Source organism: Chamaea fasciata, unplaced genomic scaffold (genome assembly GCF_029207755.1).
Source record: "Chamaea fasciata isolate MVZ Bird 193981 ecotype frontalis unplaced genomic scaffold, bChaFas1.0.hap1 SCAF_6, whole genome shotgun sequence".
Lineage (NCBI taxonomy): Eukaryota > Metazoa > Chordata > Aves > Passeriformes > Sylviidae > Chamaea > Chamaea fasciata.
Genome location: NW_027094091.1, coordinates 53,894,627 through 53,914,537, shown reverse-complemented (window position 1 = coordinate 53,914,537; position 19,911 = coordinate 53,894,627).

Here is a 19,911-nt window from a genome sequence, read left to right as displayed (position 1 = left end):
GTGAATAACAGGGGGGGGAAAAGAGAAAGGAAAAGATCCTTGGATTTCATTGCACGAATAAATGTCAGAATGAAACAGGTCTGGCATGACTTCAGCTCCCTGCTACCCAAAGTCAATCACACTGAAATGCTCATATAAGCAAGAAATACTGTGTTCTGGCAAGGGTGAAATATCAGGTCTAGAACAAACCTTTTTGACCACTTCAATGCTGCTTAAAACTTAAGAATAGACAGCAGCACTTCAGTGGAGGCTGAAACTCTTCACCCAAACTTATAGCAAGGGTAATTAGTACTACAGTTGGTCAAGCCTGGGTTGGAGGGGTGATGCTAAACTGTGGGACCTCAACGGAAGCTTTTTTCACTGCCTTTAAGTGCTGTGCATTGAATACAAGAGGTGTGTGCGTTTGCACTGTGCCATCACCCATACCATTTTTTTTTTGTGCAGCACAGTCCCACATTTCCCGCGGTGAGCCAAGGTGTCCCCAGCTGTTACAGCCAGGACCTCAGAGAAAAAGAGCAGGAGCCCATCTCTCAAAGAAAAGGTAAAGGTGACTTGGCACCTCCGTGTGTTGCTGGCTGAAACGGAAGTAAGAGCAGGTTGTAGGATTTATCAATGTGCAGCAAATTCAGGTCGTAAACATGTCCACCTCCAGATGTGCTGTTTGCACTGCCGCTGCCTAACAGCAGCTCAGGTCAGCTCTTCTCAATAAGGATTTAGTCTGGACTTATTTGACTCAGGAGATCAGCCATTGCTGTTTAATGGCTTTTACTGGAAATCCAGTAGGTAGGAAAAGGCTGGGTTTGCTTTGCTTCATCCTTATTCCTCTCCACTTCCCACAGGCAGGCTCTCATATCATTCAGAGCAATGCTGGCTCTTCAAGGTAAATGAAAAAAAGCAAAGTTTAGAAATAAAATTTTTTCTTTGTGGAATAAATACCCTTTAAGACCCACAAAAATATTTTTGAGATTTTAATCACAGAATCATAGAATATTTGACTTGAAAGGGACCAACAAGGATAATCAAATTCCAACCCCCAGCCCTGCACAGGACAACCCAAAAATCACACCATGCACCTGAGAGCATTGTGTAAATGCTTCTTGAGCTGTGTCAGGCTTGGTGCTGTGACCACTGCCCTGGGGAGCCTGTTCCAGTGCCAAACCACCTTCTGGGTGAAGAATCTTTTCCTGATATCTGACCTAAACCTCCCCTGACACAACCTCAGGCCCTCCCCTCAGGTTGTGTCACTGCTCACCAGAGAGAAGAGATCAGTACCTGCCCCTCCTCTTCCCCTCATGGGAAGCTGTAACTGCAGTGAGGTCTCCCCTCAGTCTCCTCCAGGATGAACAAACCAATGACCTCAGCCAGTTCTTGTATGGCTTTCCCTTCAGGCCTTTCACCATCTTTGTTGCCCTCTTTGGACACTGGTAGTTTACCTTTTAATTAATTTTAAGTAATCCCTTTCTCACATTGTGGCGCCCAGAACTGCCCCCAGCACAGATCAGAGAGGGATAATCCCCTCCCTTGCCCAGCTACTGATGCTGTGCCTGATGCCCCCCAGGAGACATCAAGGCTGGAAGAGACCTCTAAGATCACCAAGTCCAACTGTGTCCTCAGCATTGCCCTCAGCCCTTAAACTTCTAAACCACATCACTCAGTGCCAGAGCCAGACACCTCCTAAACACCTCTCTGCAGGGCCTCTCTGCCTTTTAGTGATAATATTGCTTGTTACAGCACAATCTCTTGTGCTGGTAGAGTCTTTCCAGAATCTGCAAAAAGCACAAAGTAGCAGAATATTCACTAAGTACGCTGGAAAAGGGTACATTTGTGATCAGGTCTAGATAGCAAAGATATTTTCTTCCTTCATTAGTTCCTGCATTTCCGCAGGCACTACAAGGTGGCTTAGCACATTCACTGTTGTCTGGAAATAGTCTAATCTTTATTTGCCAAAATGATAGTTTAAAACTAGAAACTAGCCTGAGAGGCATCATGTCAATTGAACAAATAATCCTGACAGTTTCCATGGCTCCTCCAAGGCGTTTCTTATTTAAAATAATAATAATAATAAAAAAGCTGAAAGCAAGCACTGAATCTTTGTGTAACCCAGTGAGGGCACAGACAATAAAATTGCTTTACGTGTGTCCCTCTCTTACCCTTGTCTTTCTTCAAAGTATAAAAAAAAACCCAAAAAAACACCAAAAAAACCCAAAAAAACTAAACAAGAGGAAAGCAATAAAACCAAATACTTTACAGACCATATAAAATAACACAGCATCATGATGCTGTTTCTCTCATTGATGCCAGGCTGCAATGTAAGGTGAGGGCTATGTCCTCTATGTAGCTTTTGAGCTGCTACTTGAAAATTTGGTTTAGTTAATGTGGTACGGATGTCTGGAGTTACCTGTACAGTAATGCCCTCAGGAGCTGTTTCATATAGAATACTACAGTATAAAATCAAGTCATTAACCATTTGGGATGGAAATCTCAGCTCTTAAGTGTCATTAGTAAGAAACCTTAATGTAGAACAAAACTATATTAATAACATGATTTGGTTGTTTGCTTTTTTTTCCCTGTGGTTTACAGGATAAAAATGGGAAACCCCTGGTTCTAATTGAAAGAAAAGACAACCCCAGGGTGTTGAAAGAACTTTATTTTACCTATGTAACTGAATTCCTTTTAGTTTTACACATATAATTTATCTCAAAATTGAAATTCTACTTGCAGTGATGAAAGCATTGGGTGAAAAACAACCTCCTGACTATTTAAATGGGCCTTAAAAAAATGGGCACTTGAAGCACTCGCTCCTTTCTTCTTACTCTTGTCTCTAATTTCAGTCAGTATCATCATGAATTTGCCATGATGACTGTATGGGACAGCTGAGACGGCCTGGCATTTTTAGGGAAAGTGTGGCCTGTCACAGAAGGCATCCTTTCAAAAGGGCTTGTGATCACCTGGTTATACTTTTAAAGTAATAATCCTCTCAGTTTCTTTGACTGTACATTTATTCTTCTTGTTCTTTCTTCTCAAAGATAAAAATCCATTAATAACATGTACACACTATATGGGGACAGAGAACTAGCTTCCCATGAGGTCTTGAAATCCTTCATAAAGTGTTTGCCCTCAAGCTCTCTGATGTGTTTTGCTGGGATTATTCTTTGCTGTCTGTAACATCATTGCTGCTGAATCCCTGGATACCTCAAACGTGGCACTCTGGGACATGAGAGGTGAGGGGATATTTCATGCTTTACTGGAAGCTGTTTTGGTGTGAAAAGAAATGGGCCAGATTTACCTATTTCTAGTATTTTATGATCCTATGTGTAGGAAAAGAGGTTGTTGACAGCACAGCTCAAGAGAAAAATATGTTGCACAGGAGTGCATTCCTTCAACATTGGGCAACAGCAGGATTGTGGACATTTCCATGGACTTGGTAACAAATTAACTTCAGAGGAAAGACATATTATGTCTGTGCTTCTGTTCTTCATCAGTAGAGAAACTTTAAGGATAGTTTGGGCTTCTTTTTTAAAATCTGAATTTGGACAGAATGTTCTCTGGCATAAATGTCAAGCTGGGAGGAGTTTTTAGGGTGGTCCCTTATGTTTCTTCTATTTCCTGCATTATTTTTAGCAGAGATGTCAACTGCTTCTGCGGCAAAAAGCACAAAGTTAGGGCATGACAGTGCTTAATTTGCAGCTGATCCTAAGTGTCTCCTTCATTTCTGATAATGAAAGTCAGTGAGTTTTCCCACATCTTTGGTTTCATTAGGTGATCCTCAGTGCCCTGGGAGGCAGGCTTCCAACCAGTAATCCTCTAGAAATGGTGAGGTTCAGTTTGTCACCCACATGCAGCTCTAGCAGTAGCTTCTTTGCCCCCTTTTTTTTATTTTTTTCTTTTTTTTTCTTTTTTTTTTTTGTGACAAGATGGCATCTTCACATGTGGGGGAAAAAAAAAAAATCCAGAATGGCAGTGCAGAAAGGAATCAAGGCTGCAGTTGGTACTTACAGACAAATGTCAGTACAGCAACCTCTGCTTCACTGATGGCAAATAAAAGGTAAATATTGTAAGTGATGGGTTACAAAGCTGATATGAAGCTTTGCTCTGACTCTCCAATGTGCCTTATCTTCCAGGCAGAGGAAACCTTGGCCCACCCTGAGAGGTATATCAGGAGCAACTTAGGAGATTGCAAGGAAGGCCAGCCTCAAAAGTGTGGATTGGTCCCTTCTAGGTCCATTCCACAAAGAGAAACAGTAATCAGAAGTTGCCACTAGTGTTAGAGGGGATGGATTGTCTGTGAGCATCTTATTACTGCCTTTGTTGGGTCCAGTGCTGATCTGTAGCTGTTACAGCCTTACAAAATTCTTCCAGCAGCCCTCGAGCAGTTTGAGTGGCTTCGAAAGGAGGTGTGGTAGAGCATTAGTGTCTTTGTTTGGCATGTGTCTGTGGAACAGCTTGCATCCACAACCAAACCATTTCATTTACTTGCTTTCAGTCCATGTTCTCATCTCTTTAAAATGGGCACTATAATGCTGTCTCATTATGCACAGACTTTATGGGAGAGGTTCAGTAATCATTATGAAAAGGTCAGATGCTTCTGTGAAGGGCACCTATAACTGAGTCTATAAATAAATAGTCCGGAAGCCTTTAGGAGAGGCTAACAACTTATTTATCTTTTATCCTGCTGGTTGCAGGGGATGTATAAAAGCAAGAGCATACTGCTAATTAGTTTAATGCTGGAATTTTTGTTAGGGGCCACTGAGAGACTGCTGGGTGTAGCAGTTGGCTTGATATGACACCTGACCAGCACTTGGCTCATATGAATGCACTGTGTGGCTCCACGAGATCTGCGCTGAGCCTCACTGGGGACTGTTTCTTAATTGGGAAAGGATTGTGTTTATTGAGATGATACTCACTGCTAAATATATCATCAGCAACTCTGTGGCACTGCTTTTTTCCACTTGGCTTAGAGGAGAAAAATGACTCTTAGTAATGCTTTTTATTGACTAGCCTGAGTGCTGCTGGTTGTTTGGTTAGCATTCAAAAATGTCAGCTCTGAACTTGAAGCTGTCTAGCAAAAAGCTGGTTTCATTCCACACTCCAGTGGTGTTTAAGACAGGTAGTAAGAAACACCTTGTTTGCTTTAAGTTCATTATATTTTTATGGGACAGGACCCTCCTGATCTGCCTGTATACCAATGGGATGGATACTTTTGTTTGCCACCTGCCTGTGCAACAGGCTTTCGCTGCAACAGAGGTGCAGGGTGGACCACAAAGACAATTCTGTGGGTTGGCAAGAGATGGGCGAAGTCCTGAGGTGACTGAGGGGATGCCTCTTTGAAAGGCTTGTTCCTCAGGAAGCCTGTTTAATTGCTTCAGTATTGCTTAGCTTTTTGTCACGTGAGGTTCAGCACTTCCAGCTGCAGAAAAGCTGACAGTTTCAGTGTGTAGGTTTTCAGAACCTCTGGCACGCAATCCTTAACACACAGCACCTTAGGAGATCTATCTGACTCCTTGATCTCTGGCTGCAGACTGAAGCACAGAAATAACGCTTGAACTTGACTGTAGGACATAGAGTTCCCCCTTCCTTTTCCCTCTGACGAAGGAGACTGGACTCATAAAGGGTGTTCAGTCCCAAATCATTTGGGTTCTTCTGAATCCAATCTGCTCCAGGTTGTAAATCTGCTTAGTCCTCTGACTGTTCCCTGTGTTACATAGTTTAATGGCAGGAAAAAGGAGAAGTCAGTTACTCATTGCCCTACCCTCATCACTAGTCTCAAAGAATTGAGGCAGGCTGCATGTTTATTTTAAATCTGGTTTAAATATCTGAGTTACAAGAGTGGCCTTTTCCCTTGACAGCCTGATCCCAGCTGGGTTTGCTTTTATCAGCAGTCTGAATGGAATAGGGCTCAAACTCTCCGTGGCTTCATGACAAACAGTCTCAGTTCTACCTGCTGGGCTTGCACAGGATGGTACTGGGTGTTGCGGTCTTTGCAGGTGGCATTTTAATGATTGCAACCTTTCTTCTGTTGTAGCCCTTCCTTTCAGAGAGGTGGGAAACACATGCGTATGTTCTAGAACAGAAAGAGCTGTTCAAAAGGGAATTTCCCTGATGAACTAGGGAAAAAAAAAGTGAAGCTGCAAATTTTGCTCCTCAGTGCAAGATGACCCATCTCATGAAGGCAGATTTGGTAAGTAGCTCTTTCTGTCTTCAGACCACTGTCTCTTTTGAGTATCTCAGCCTACAAAATGTTCTCCTACTCTGGCATTTGCACTAGTTTGATTAGGCTGGAGAGAACTGCAGGGCAGCCCCTTTCTCTGATGGCATGTTGAGACACTTCAACCCAAGAAACAGGAGTACCTCCTCTCCAAAAACATGAAGGTAATGGAAGCTACTGCAAAAGATGCAACTGAAGAGCACCTGCATTCAGGAAGGTTCCCAGCTGGTACTCGAGGAAAGAATTAAGCAATGTGTTAGGACATTGCAGATTAGTCTAGCATCTGTCTGGCCCTCCTGAGCACTCAGGGCAAGCTTACGGTTGGGGTTCAATTTCTACAAAGGGGCATTGCCGGAACTGAGGTAGCTGTATGTATTAACTGAGCCACATGGGAGCTGTTCCATTGGCACACCCAGCAGAGCAGTTTTGTTCAGTGTGAGATAACAGTAATATCTGCTGGACTCCTCACCTTGCTACAAAAACTTAGGGGTGAAAAGAGGCTAAGCTTGGGCCCTAGGAAGCGGGGAAGTGCCCACTGTGTGTTGCCTTTCAGTGAGATAAAGGATTGCATCTTCAGACTCCATCTCCATCTTGGGAGTCATTTGACCTCTTTTTTTTTTTTTTTCCTGGAGGTCTTCTCTTCTCCTCCAATCCCCCTGCCCCAACCTAAGCAGTTTTCTCACAAGAGACTTCTCCATTTTACTTCATGCCAGCCTTCTGAAGATTGAGCCATGTATGAGGTGGGACAAGTTGAAGAGCACAGATGGAGACTTTCCAGATAAATACATCACCAGGTTCCTTAGAATCTCACTGCAGTTCTCTCCTCTCACTCTCACAGGAGTGTTGTCTGTTTCTCCTGCAGCTTATCCTTAGCCCAGAGCAAGAAGAAAACTTCTTTGCAACTTTAGTTGTCACTGAGGAGAGTTGGATCTTTGCTGGAGGGAAACAACAAATTTTTGCAAGCAAAGAATGAAAGTGCTCTGATGACCACTGGAATAGACTTTCCTTTCAAGCAGAACAAAATGTTTTTGTCAACCTGAGGCTGCTTTACTTTGGGAATCTGTAACAACAGGGTTTATAGTCTTTGCTGGCTAAAATATTGTCAGTTATTCAAGCTCCATTTCAGGCATTAGTATGTGTGTAAATGAGAGTTTCCCAGACCAAACTTCACACCATATAAAAGTATATGGAGCCAGGGTTGGATGGGACATAGAATTAGCTAGACTTTCATTTACACTGTGTTATAGTTGTAAGGTTCATTCATTCAAACCCAAATTTTTGCTATTTTCATTACTGCCAGGTACTCCCCTGGAAAATTTTCACCTAAGAATTTCACCTAAAAAGCTTCTGAGTTAATATATGTGTATCTAATTTTTGCCCCTAATAATCTAGTGAAATAAGAGCAGTTTCCTCAACAACTTTCCTGTGTGAAGTTTTTTTTTCTGTAATACCAGCAAAACACTTCATCACTCTTGGTTTATATTTCCCCCTTTTGAAACAGGTATTAAAGGGTTGGCTTGCTAGGCAGATTTGTAGCAAGGATAAATTCAGCTGTACACATGAAGTTGGCAGATATTAAACAAGGAGATGCAATTCCAGATCAGTATCTCACTGTCCAAGTTGTAGCCTGGCTATGGGAGTTGCCAAGCAGCTCCCATCAGCCAAAGTATTCTTAAATAAATTATAATTTTTTTTGTCTCAAGTTAGATGATGATCAATTTGGAGCTGTCTGGCAAATTTGGAGCATTTATATATGCAGTCCTTTCAATTTTTAAGAAGGAGAACTTTTTTTACATTTGCTAATGGAGGAGAAGTGGGGATATTTGTTCTACATGTGCCTGCTCTAGACAGAATATTTCATCTCTATTTATATTTCTTCTTTCTACAATGGGCACAGATATTTTTGTCTCATTATTCATGGACTTCAGAGGATTAAATAAGCAATAATGGTGAACAGGCCAGATTTCTTATTTAGAGGTTCCAGATCAACAAGGCAATGAACAAATAGGACAAACAGATTTAGCCAAGGCTTACAGTGTATTAACTTCATCTCCTTTCTCATTAGTTTGGTATCAGCTTCTCTTATAGTCTGCTGCAGCCGTACTGTGTATAAAAATCTTCTCTCAAAAGCAAGTTGGCAGTTTCTGGGATTTATAAATATTGATGGCTGAATGAGGTTCCCGAGTGTGTCATGACATTTCACACTGGAACAGAAGAAAGTTGCAGCAGCTGTGCAGCATCCCAAGATCCCTTGCCACCAGCCTTTTTCCTCTACTGTTCAGCCTTTCTTTTCCACCCTCCTGAGGACAAAGACATCTTTCTTTTTTCATGGGTTTGAACCTGCTTAGGAAATAAACATTCTGCATGCATAAAGACTAATAGCTAACTGTTGGTTTTAGGCTACTCTTGTTAAAAACCCCACCTCTTACGTGTGCTTTTACACTGTGCCCTCAGGCATGGTCAGAGGTTACGCTCTTCATGTCTTGGATGGAAGTGTCAGAGCTGTAATGGTTCCATTCTGTGAATTAACTGCTCAAATTCTTTCTTAGTCCTGGAAATAAACAATAGGTAGGTCTCGTGTCTCTAGGAAGTGAAGCACACACCCTTCTGTCTCTGCAAAGATCATCAGATTTAAGAGAACAAAGCAGAAGATATTTGCATGTATCCTGCATACTTATTGAAATGGAAGTGACACTGTTCTTAAAAGCAGAGGTGTAGAGAGAAATCCAGGCAATTGATTTTTGAACCAATCCCTTTTGTTCCAAGGGAGAAAGTAATTCATTCGTACATTAGGCTGTGGTTTAGATATCGGAAATTTGTAGAGCAAGACAAAAAAGAATTCTTGCCCTAAAAGTTATGTAAGTCTGCATCTTCTCTGGAAAAATCCCAGGGTAGCTACAGAATTGGTGACATCTCATCAGCTCTGAGCAGGAATTGTCCCAAAAGAGGGTTCTTGAGTGCTTTGCCGTGCAAGTTTTCAGTGTGGACAAGAGCAACTGAACACTGGTCACTGTCTGACAACTGCCTGTCCTAGAGTGAGCAACCCTGAGTGTTTTGTATTTTTGTGTTTATATGTGTATCTGTCTCAACAGCTCTTGTAGTATTGTCTTGCTGTGGAAATTTTCTGTTACAGCAAATGCTGTGCTAAATGGTGACAAGATGTTTTAAGAAGCAGCTCTGCATGTACTATGATAAATGAACAGAAGGGCTATTTCATAGTGCTTTTTTAGGGAGAAAAAAAGAAGTCCTGTTTGCCCTAATTGTCTGTTTTTGAAAAAGTTTATTTTTATTTCTTCTTGCTATGTTGTTTTATTGGGTTTTTTGGCTTTGGTGTTTTTCTTCCTGACTGCTAGACCACCAGAACAGCCCAGTATTTGGGAAATTTTCCCAGAATATGTTGACACAATCAGCTTGCTGTCTGTCAGTGTCCACAGCTGCTCTACTAGGAAGGGAAAGGGACCTGCTTATTATTTACTGATGGTTGAATGCTTAGAGGCAAGGATTCCCAATCTTCTCTTCACCTAACTCCTTCATTTGTTCTTCTGAGGAGAAAGCAATCCTGTTTGGGAGATGCAAAGGGGATATAATTGGGTAGAGTTGAGATAGTTATTTTCTTAAGGTAATTCCACCCTTTTGTAAGATACGTTTTCACACGGGTGAATGGGGAAGAGATTTCTTGCCAAAATATTGCTTAGCAGTGTGGAGTGCACAAACTTGCTATCTGTGACTGGCTGACAAAATAGTGGCCTGGTTTTGTCTCCTCCTATAAGAAATACAGTCTGGATCCAGAGAGAGAGTGTGGCATTTGTTGCCCCCTCTTGTCACACATCTGTGTGTGGGTATGCTTGTGTCAGTCCCCACTTAATTACAATTAAAACCAGTGCCTGGATGCAAACCAAAAGTCTCGTTCATGCTCCTGTGAATTTCATGAAAATAGGTATCCAGATGGAAAACAACTGCCCTGCTGAGGGAAGGCCTTCCAAATTCATGCTGTGTTAGACTTTGGGGAAGCCACATAGGGGAGCTTCTTGGGTCATAGGATACATTAGTTCTGTTGAACTCAAAAACCTACCTGTTGGGAGTGTTTGGTTTTCAGGCTGCCAACAAACCTCTAAAATCAATTAGTTGTGCAGCTTTACTTTCAGTACATATTTTCCTGCTGTTCACAGGTAGAAGCTATTTTATATTATCCCTAATTAGCTTTACATTAGGCTTTCCCTGCTGGCTAAGGCAGGCATTGCTTTGTGTACAGGAATTAGATTCCAGGAACCTTCTGAGTTTTTCAAATCTGCTGTAAACCTTTCTGAATGGTTCTGAATGCAGAACCTATCTGCAATGGTATTTGTTTTTGTCTAGCACGCTTGATGGGGAAGACGAAAATCTGACAACTGCTTAGTCTCCCCCAGAAACTTAGACATTACACTTTGGGATAGGTATAAATCCACTTTTTCTTCTTGTGCCCAGAGCTACATATTTCTTAGATTCAAATGGATCTTCACAGTTCAGCTCAGAATGCAGGAAAATGTGATTGTTTGGTTACACTGATTTTAATACACTGTATTTATACCTACTGGTGTATGTACATGCATTGTAATCTGCTGGGAGATTGATCCAGGACTTTACATTTTTACTGTCAAGCACTTTCCTTTGTTGTAGAGATCTTGTGTGGTGTGTTGGGTATGGCTGTTTCACAGTGGGGAAGTGATGCAAGGCTATGGGCTAATTTTTCAGCAGTTATTATGGCACTAAAGTTTGGATAACCCGAGTAAAATTTGCCATCCTGTGGCTGTGTCTTTTGTAGCCAAATGTTCTGCTAAGAAAAATGGCATAGATAGTGCTCCCACTTAATTTGATATTTTCCTCAAAACCTAACCCATTGTTTTCTTTATTTGCCAGGCTCTTAAAATTTCTCAGCACTAAAGCAGATCCTCCCTGTCACCTCTCACTCTCCTCCTGCCACTTGCTCCACTTGTTCCTCATCTCCTTTTTTTTTTTTTTTTTTCCTTCCCTGTCCTCAGTTTTCTATCCCTTATTCCATCTCTCTGCAAGTGGTCTCCTGGGAAGGAGATGGCACATTTTGAGGCTTGGGCTAAGCTGCCCAGTGGCTACCCAGCTGCTTGGCAGAGCACAGGACAGGGGGGATTGCTGAACTCTTGTACTCAGCCCCGATTTTCACAGTTTGTTCTAATTAATCTGAGAGATTTCTACCCTCCCTTCCAAATCAGTTGAAACCAGGCGAGCAACTCAAATGTTGTTAAGAGAGGCCTTTCAGGCAGGTACAGTGCAACCATGCAAACACACACACTTAGAAAACCAGGGCCAGAAACATGCTGTTCCACCTAAAGAGTAAGTGGATAATAGGATGTTCATACCCCAGCAGAGTGAACACATTCAGGGTGATGTGTGAGAGCAAAATTGGCAGCTCTGCCTCTATCTCCACCCTGTCCAGTAGCTATCCTAGAGGCAGAAAAATTGGTTATTTCATTCTTACAACTCTTTAGCTTCCCTAAATGACCTTTAAAATTTATTTGCTTCATTTACTTAGGTTTTAAGAGATTAGGCTTAAGTAATGCTTTGCCGCATTTAATGCTTTGTTGTATTTAAATTTAGGGTGTAATGATTGTCTATATTAAATAATAGTAGCAACATCTGAAATGATTAATCAACAAAAGATGACAGATAATTCATGTTAAGTTCTCTCTGTATTTTGAATCTTTTATCTCCCAGGTAACATAAGAAGAATGTTAAATCCTACTGGAACACATTCTTCGGCTGATGTAAATCGGCAAATGTACAGCAGCTGAATTTCTGGCCCATTATGTTTTCTATGAAAGATGTCTTTGCCTTCTGAGTATTAATTATCCATGATTCTTTTACTTTTCTTGTTTTCTGCCTTTGCAGGTGCTGCTAGTTCTCTCAATTTCTTCCAGAAATGGGAAAATTTATCTATATTAGGAAATGTGTTCTTCCTTTCTTCAGTAAGCTGCGTTTTCATTTTTGGCATCCATATTTAAATCCTAATGCACATAGAGATGTGAATGATGTGGGTTTTACTGCTGACAGTTTTAAATCCTGCCATGCATCAGCTGCATAGACAGCTTAACCCCTTCTTGTCCTGGCCATGTATTATTTTGCAAAAGATGACCATGTCACACACTGCACAGATGTCTCTGTCAACAGACTGCCCCCATCTTCAGGTTCAGGTAATGAGCGTTGTAGCAAGGCTGGATGCTGGAGAGGGGATGAAGGGAAGGCCCAGAGTCCCTTACCCCCCCGCCTGCTGGCACTGGCAGATGCTCCAAAAGTACCCACCCAAAGGGATGTATTTGAGGAAGTTCCTTTCCCCAACCCTGATTCCCCCTTCAGAAAAGCTCAGGGTGAAGCCCACAATTTCTGAGCTCTGGAATGACTTCCCACATCCTGCTGCTGTATGTGAGGGGCATTTCAAACACAAGTGGGTTGTATGCCAGGGCAAGGAATATCCCATGCTCCTCCAGAGGAATTCATCTGGTGACCTGCATCCAGCAGGCATGATTGGAGCCACAGCCATGGGCTCCATGAGCCTGTGTGTGCTATTTGCCACCTCTCAGTGTTTCCCTCAGGAGCTGCAGTCTGGCTGAAACAGGGGAGAGGGTTAATCCTTCTGTCTCCACAAGAGTTTAATTGGAAGGGAATTGTCTTTGACTTAATTTCCTCTCTTGTCTCCACTCAAGCCTAGTGGATCAAAAGAAATGCAAATTGAAAGATAATATTTTGGATGTGCCCGATTTTAAAGTTGAACATGAATAATCTTTCATGCCTCTGACTAAATGTCTGTATCATTTTTGTCATAAAAGTCATGAAACAATGAGTATTTCCTTGTATGATAAAAAGAATTTACTTTTCATCAGGAGAGGAAACCTGAGTGATGCTCTCAGTACTAGAACACAGCTACTAATTACCTCATGTTATCAAACCTGACATTATCCTTTAGATTAAAATACCATATGTTTTATTTTATAATGACAGGGCAAAGACCCAGTTAGTACAAGGTATTGAGCTACTGCATGTGAGGTGCCAGTATGTAGCAGGGTTTATTCACACTGAAATTCAATTGGCTGATTATTAGATTATCAGTTAATGCAATTTAAAATAAATTATATTATCGGTTTATTATATGCAATTTAATATAAAACTGTTCTCCCCTTTTTTCTTCCCTCTTCCTCTTTCATTGTTATTTTGAATTATAGCACTAGTAAAGTATTTTTCAAGTGGTTAACTTAAGTTTGCTTTCCAGCATCTCTTTATTTGTGAAGAAATGAATTCAAAGGTTCTGTTTTCTTTTTAGTGCTTGTGAAAATGAAGGATAGTTGTGCCTGCACTACAGAAAGGGTGATTTAGGTAAATGTCTCTGAGGCAGCTTGAGTCAATTCAGCTTAGACTTGCCCTGAAATTCTCTATTGCTTTCCTGCAAACCTTCCCAAGAGAAAAGATTTACTCTTGCTGAGCTGTATTGGAGTAGAAGGTAGTTTCGTTGGTGTCCTACATTATGGCTGACAAAAAGAGCAGAGAAAAATGCTACATTGAACCACATCAATGGGGAGGAGAAAAGATTTACTCACTTTTTCTCCACATGTTCAGTCTGGAGGTAATGGATGTCAGTTGTCGTTTCTAAAATTCACATCAGACTTACCCAAGAAACCTATAGGGATTTTTTTTATTGATGGTTTTCCAAGAATTCCTCATTTTCAAAATGCACACAGGAGATTTTTCCACAACTACTTGAAAGCAGATACTAGAGGCCTACATTTTGGCTGACACACTAGTAGAATAAATGCCTAGGTCTATGTTCAGCCCTAGCTTGGGAAGACCTAAATATAAATTTATAGATGGGGAAAAAACCCCAAAAAACCCTACCTACTTCTCTGCCATTCAGACCATACTGTCCTGAGAACCTGCTCCAGACCTGCACCATGGAACATATGGGAAGGCAAAGTCCTGAGACAAAACAAAGGAAGAAGATGCAAGGGTAAATGCTATTTTTCTGTTACCATGGCACTTATTCATGGATTGGGAGAAATAAGTTGTGCCTGCTCTTGGAACAGAGCCATTCCTTTGCTCATGCAGAGACATCTCTCAAGCCAGCTGTGCTGCCTCTGAGTTCCTTGTTATCAACTCTTTTAAGTGTGGGGTAAAGCAACAACATCATGACAATGATAAATGCTGCTTCTTTACACATTCACACGGTGCCTGCCCAGGTTTTGGTTCAAAAGCCCCACTGTGGTCTGGCTCTGAGAAAACAGAATTATTAGCAGTCATGGGAGGCTGAGAAGTTGGAGGTTTGAGCTGAGCAGTTGTTACAGAAAAAAAACCCAGATTCCTCCTCTTCTTTTTTTTTTTTTTTTCCAGGGCTCCTTTCATTGCTGAATCTTTCACACTCCAGAGAAGAGCACTGCTGTTTTCTGGTGGCTAAAAGCAAAATCACATAAAGGGGGAAGAGAAAGGTGAGTAAAACAAAGCTGTCTCTTGCACCCTGCTCGTTAACAAATGAAGCAAGCGATCCCGCAGGCTCACCAGGTAGTGCCCCTGGGCTGGCACAGTGCCCATCTGTGCCATCTGCTGACTTTCAAACCTTCCTCTGCTTCCCATCACATAGAACCTGCTGCAGCCAGGCACTGCTTTCCTGCTGAAATCGCTGCAGCATGCAGCCAGCCCAGGTTAGCAGTTCAATAGCTTTTGCTACAAAAAAAAGGGGAATGGGCGGGAGGAGGATGCGTTGCATCTTTGTATTTTCAGAGTTATAGTCTCTGTTATGGTATTTGTGAGTGTAATAGGACATTTCTCTAGCTATTTACAACAGGTCAGGGCAAATGTCCTGATTCCAGTATGCCATCTCACTGGCTCTTTTTGTTTGCTGAGTACAACTTTAGGTGCAGGTTAGTGAAACAACAATGGAATCGTTGATGTGATTATTGGGTTGAAGGAGAACAATAAATAAAAATGTTATATATATGAGATGCAGGACTCAAAATGAAGGACTGTGATATAAAAATGGGAACAAAATAGAAAACTTAGACCCAAAAAAAAGGCAGTAGTAAAAAGCTCAATATTTTATTCCATGTCAGATGGTTTCTCTTCTATCTAAATTGGCATGTTTCCTTGAACAATATTGTTTAAGGAAATAGCTGGCCCACCAGAATATTGTCCTTCTGCTGTTTATCTTCTGCCTGGCATTTTGCTCTGATCAGAAAGGTGGAGTATCAGAACAGAGGGAAGCTTGAAGGAAGAAAAATTCCGTGCCTCTAAACACCAATGCAGCAGCTCCAAGCAAAGTCATAGAAGTATAAGAGAAATTCACTATTAAGTTGAGCATTGACATTTTCAGCAAGAGAAAATATATCCCAACTATCACAATTTCTTTCAGGTTTTACAAGGCCACATCATCAGTACTTCAAATCAATAACAATGTTAAGACTAGTGTCTGAGATTGCTGTAAAGCCATCTAATTTCCAACAAATTTTGTAAAACCTGTAAGTCTAGAAGTCTTGCATGTCAACAGAATTGTGTTGCTCTAGTGTTAAAAATTGAAAATATAAGATGATACAAAATGTTTTGAAATGTATTATAACTGTCCACTTGGATCAGATGCTGATAAAAAAGCCTGTTAGGTTAGAAAATAAGGTTTTAGTTCAACTCCTTCTGGTCTGTGTTAAAGAGGAGTTGGATTTAAAGGCCCTTCTGTCTAAAAAACCCAACCACAGAAGAATTTAATTTCCAGTCTCATAAGTCTGGGTTCTTTGGAGAACTCTCACCTCTGGTATTTTACCTTTTGGGTTTTTTTTCTGCTTGCAAAGTTTGGAATCTTGGAGACACATCAAAATTAAAAGCAGGATGGGCAAAAGAGGTGTTTTGCCAGGAATGGTGCAAGTTTAACAAGGTGTAATTTTAAACTACTTTTCTTTCAACTTGAATGGGCTCACTATACTTCAGACCACTTCCAAGAACAGTTCATGCATTGATATGTGATATTGGGCTTAAAGCGTTAGGCAGACACCCTAATAAATAGTGTGATATTTAAAGAGGATGAACACTGAGTGACACCTAGTGAGTTACTCTTATTTTGTTCCTTTTGCCATCTGTCTTTCTTGCTAAGCTTCTCATGTTCTCAAATGCAGATCCAGTAGTTTAGCTAATGTTGTACTGAAGCAGCTCTGGTGGACCAAAACCAAAGTTTTCAAGGCAAACTTGCCAAATTGGCCCATACTGATCTGGAAGTCAAATACCCAGGTGTTTTGAAGAGTGAAAAATGCTGGAAACTGAGTATGTCACTGGAGTTTGAGTCCTTTTCAAAACCTAATGTTCATATTGCCACCTCTCCCTGAGATTCTTTGAAAAATATAATTCTAAATGTGTATGTTGAACATTTAAAAATTAGTCTTTGGGTACTTTTTGGAAACAGCTCTGCAGCTCTTTTGAACAGAGTTAAGGTAATTACTGCATCCCCTGAACTCTACTGACATGGTGCAGATAGGAAAAAAAGCCATCAATGCCTTACATTAGCACTTAATTGCATTTGACTAAAGCACACATTTACTGGAAGCAGGTACTCCAAAAACCATGCAGATGTAATTTTAAAAATGTTGAAACTAATTGGCTTGAGCTTTTTACTTTTGCTAAAATACAAGTCAATGCTTTTACATTAAAAAAACCTCATTTCTGTTTCAAGAGATTTTTTTGAGACTGTAACCAAAGCCAGAGAACAGCTGTACCACACAAGCACAGGAAATAAACTCTTGTCTTTTCCCCCAAAATACATGGAAAACCTGTAGTTTCTGATCTTGCTACAGCTGATTTACTACAGTTTTAACTTGGCAATCTAAAGTCATATGTCAGAGATTTATGTTGCTTTACTTTTACCAAAACTCTTTCGCTTATGTAGCTTGGTATCAGCTAAAGCTGGGTTCACTGTTTTTTCCAGAACAGGATGACAGGATCAGAATCCCCTTGACTTTGCTGTGGTAGCCACTGCTTGGGCTGGACACCCAGCTGAGGACGCAGCCCCAGGGAAGGGTCCTCAGAGTAGTTCCTGCAGCTAAAGAAAGAGTCTACACCAACCCCAGGACTTGCCTGTGGGTCAACACACTGCTTTTCAAAGAGATTTTTAAGGAATTGTGGAACTTCAGACTCGAAGGATTACATCATGGTGAAATCAGGTATTGCAGTTACTGTGCAGAGGGACAGAATTTGGTCTGGGATAACTGGGAATAGTTCACTTCTTTTCTGAAGAAAATGTCTCTTCAGCCTGACTTAAAGCATTCAGTTTAACGTCCACCAAGTGTTTCATGTTGTTCATTTGGGAGTTGCTACTTTAGATTCTGTCCTTTCCATGTGCCACGTCCAGATATTTCTTTTTGAACCCACTGGCATGCAGTGATCTATCATGTCTGATTTTTCCCTTTTTCTTTCCTAGGCAAACCTGCCCATCAGACAACCAGAATTTGCAGTTTCCATCTGCCCCAAGCTGGATTTTGGGCTGCAGGAGTAGCTGCAGACTACTGATCTAAGAAGCACAGGATTTGGGGTATATCCATGCCACAGTACCAAGAGTTCATTTATCTCTTTCTGGTAAGAACATGCAATGTTGACATAGGTGTAAGCTTTTATATAGCCCTCCTTTAGGAGAGCATCTAAGGTTCTTCTCCAAACCCTCCCTTGAGGCTATCTGTTGGCTGAGTAGATCCCATAAATCCTGGTCTGTGCTGGAAATGTTCATACAGTAAAATCTACTCATGGTTTCTACTAGTTTTGCTGGATAAGGTAGATGGTGTTATGTGGAGGGTGTACAGCCTGAGCAGAGTGGTGTGGGGGCACTTGGGCTGACCTGTTCTAACTTCAGAGCTGTGCATGGAATTAAATGCAGCAGGGAGAGCTGCAGGGCTCCTTTTCCAGAATGATAGAAGTCCCTCTTGACAGATACAGGGAAGCTGGAGTTGCTGTGTGGCCCCCTGTACCAATACAACATCATTTCTAACATTTAAACAACAGTTTAATTTTTCTGGGGAGAAAATGTCTCTAAAATTTCTGGGGAAAAAGTGAAGTAAACCTTCAGAAAACTGCAGATGGAAAGCTTATATTTATGTAAAATGGAAACATGCTGTGAATCATTGGAGAAAACCTATATTTTCTTGCCAATTATAACAATATTAGGTAGCAGTGAAGGTTTCCAAGGCAACCTGGCCACGGGTGCATTCATGTGGAGTGTGTGTGACTACTGGCTTTGTCAAGCCAATGGATGCATGTCAGAAGGTGATGTGTGGGGGGAGTACAGATTATTTAATCAATCTACACTACAAAAACTATTTAAAAGCAGAGGGTTTGGGACTTGCTTGCTTCTTTTTTTTTTTTTTTTTTTTTTTTTTTTTTTTTTTTTTTTTTTTTTTTTTTTGTGTGTGTGTGTGTATGTGTGTGTATGTATGATTGTGCTGAGCATTTTACTGCTTTTCTGGAATAGACAAGACATAGTAATAGGCAAAAAGGTGGGAGCCAGGAGGCTGAAGACACTTGGCTGGTGGGGCGTACAGAGGGGTGTTAGAGGAGACCTTTTGGGCAAGTCAGTGTGAAGTCTGTTCATCCATTCTCTGTGGATGTAAACAAATGTACAGCATCTTCCCCAAATAAACTCTCTTCTTCCTTTTGCCTGAACAGACACCAGCCTGTATTTCCCAAGCTGTTAAACAAAAAGAGCTCTTCCAACAACTCAGGTTTCTTGCCTTCCATTGCAGCACTTGGTACCATCTTCTTTTTACCCTCATTCCTCTACAACACAACTTTATTTTGTGTATTGAAGCCTCTTCCTGGCCTCTCCAGCTGTCCTGTGGAGCACAGAGAGCAAAACACATGGTGTGGTCCTCCCATATGTTTTCTTTAGGCCATCACTCTTGTTTCCTCTGAAGAGCTATTGCAGTTAAATGTTGTGTGAGGATGCTGCTGTCAGTCTCCAGGGAATTCACTGCCTTGTCTTTGACCTTTTAAAAACTTCCAAGAACTGCAGATTAGGTTTATTTAGGAAAAGAAAAAAAACATAAGGGCTGCCCAATTCCTGATACAACTTCGGGAAAATAATAAAACAGACCCATTTTATTTATAACACAAGGGAACTGAGAAAGGAATGTGGGTCGTGTTCATCAGCCTTGTCTGGTTTCCAGATTGCTAAGGCAGCTGCGACACAGCCATGATGCAGAGTCCATTCCTCACTTTAGCTGGTCAGGTAAACTGAGCCTGCAGGTCTGAGCTGACATCACTGGGAGCAGGGAAGATCACCAAGGGCTGCAACTGAAGCCTGAGATTTGTCCAAAAATTTCCACTGTTCGTCAGTAGCAGTCCCCTTTCCAAATTCATTTTGCTTCAGGAAAAGGCTGTAACCATTCCCAAGTATCTTTCTCTAAACCAAAACTGTCGCAGTATTGAGTTCACTGTAACTTTGCAGCTTCCCCTGGGAATTAAAAACAGTCACAGGAAGTGTTCATTGAGCAGTTACTCACTGAAAAATGCCTGTGTGATGCCTGGTGGTTCTGGTGTGAGGGCTCCAACCACACTGAAACTCTGGTAACGTGCACAGCCACGTCCCTTACCCAGCACTGCTTTCAGAGTGCCCAGGGCAGCGAATGTCAGTCATGCCCTGAGCACCCAGAAGCAAGCTCGAGTGAGAAATCAAGATCCTGGGAATT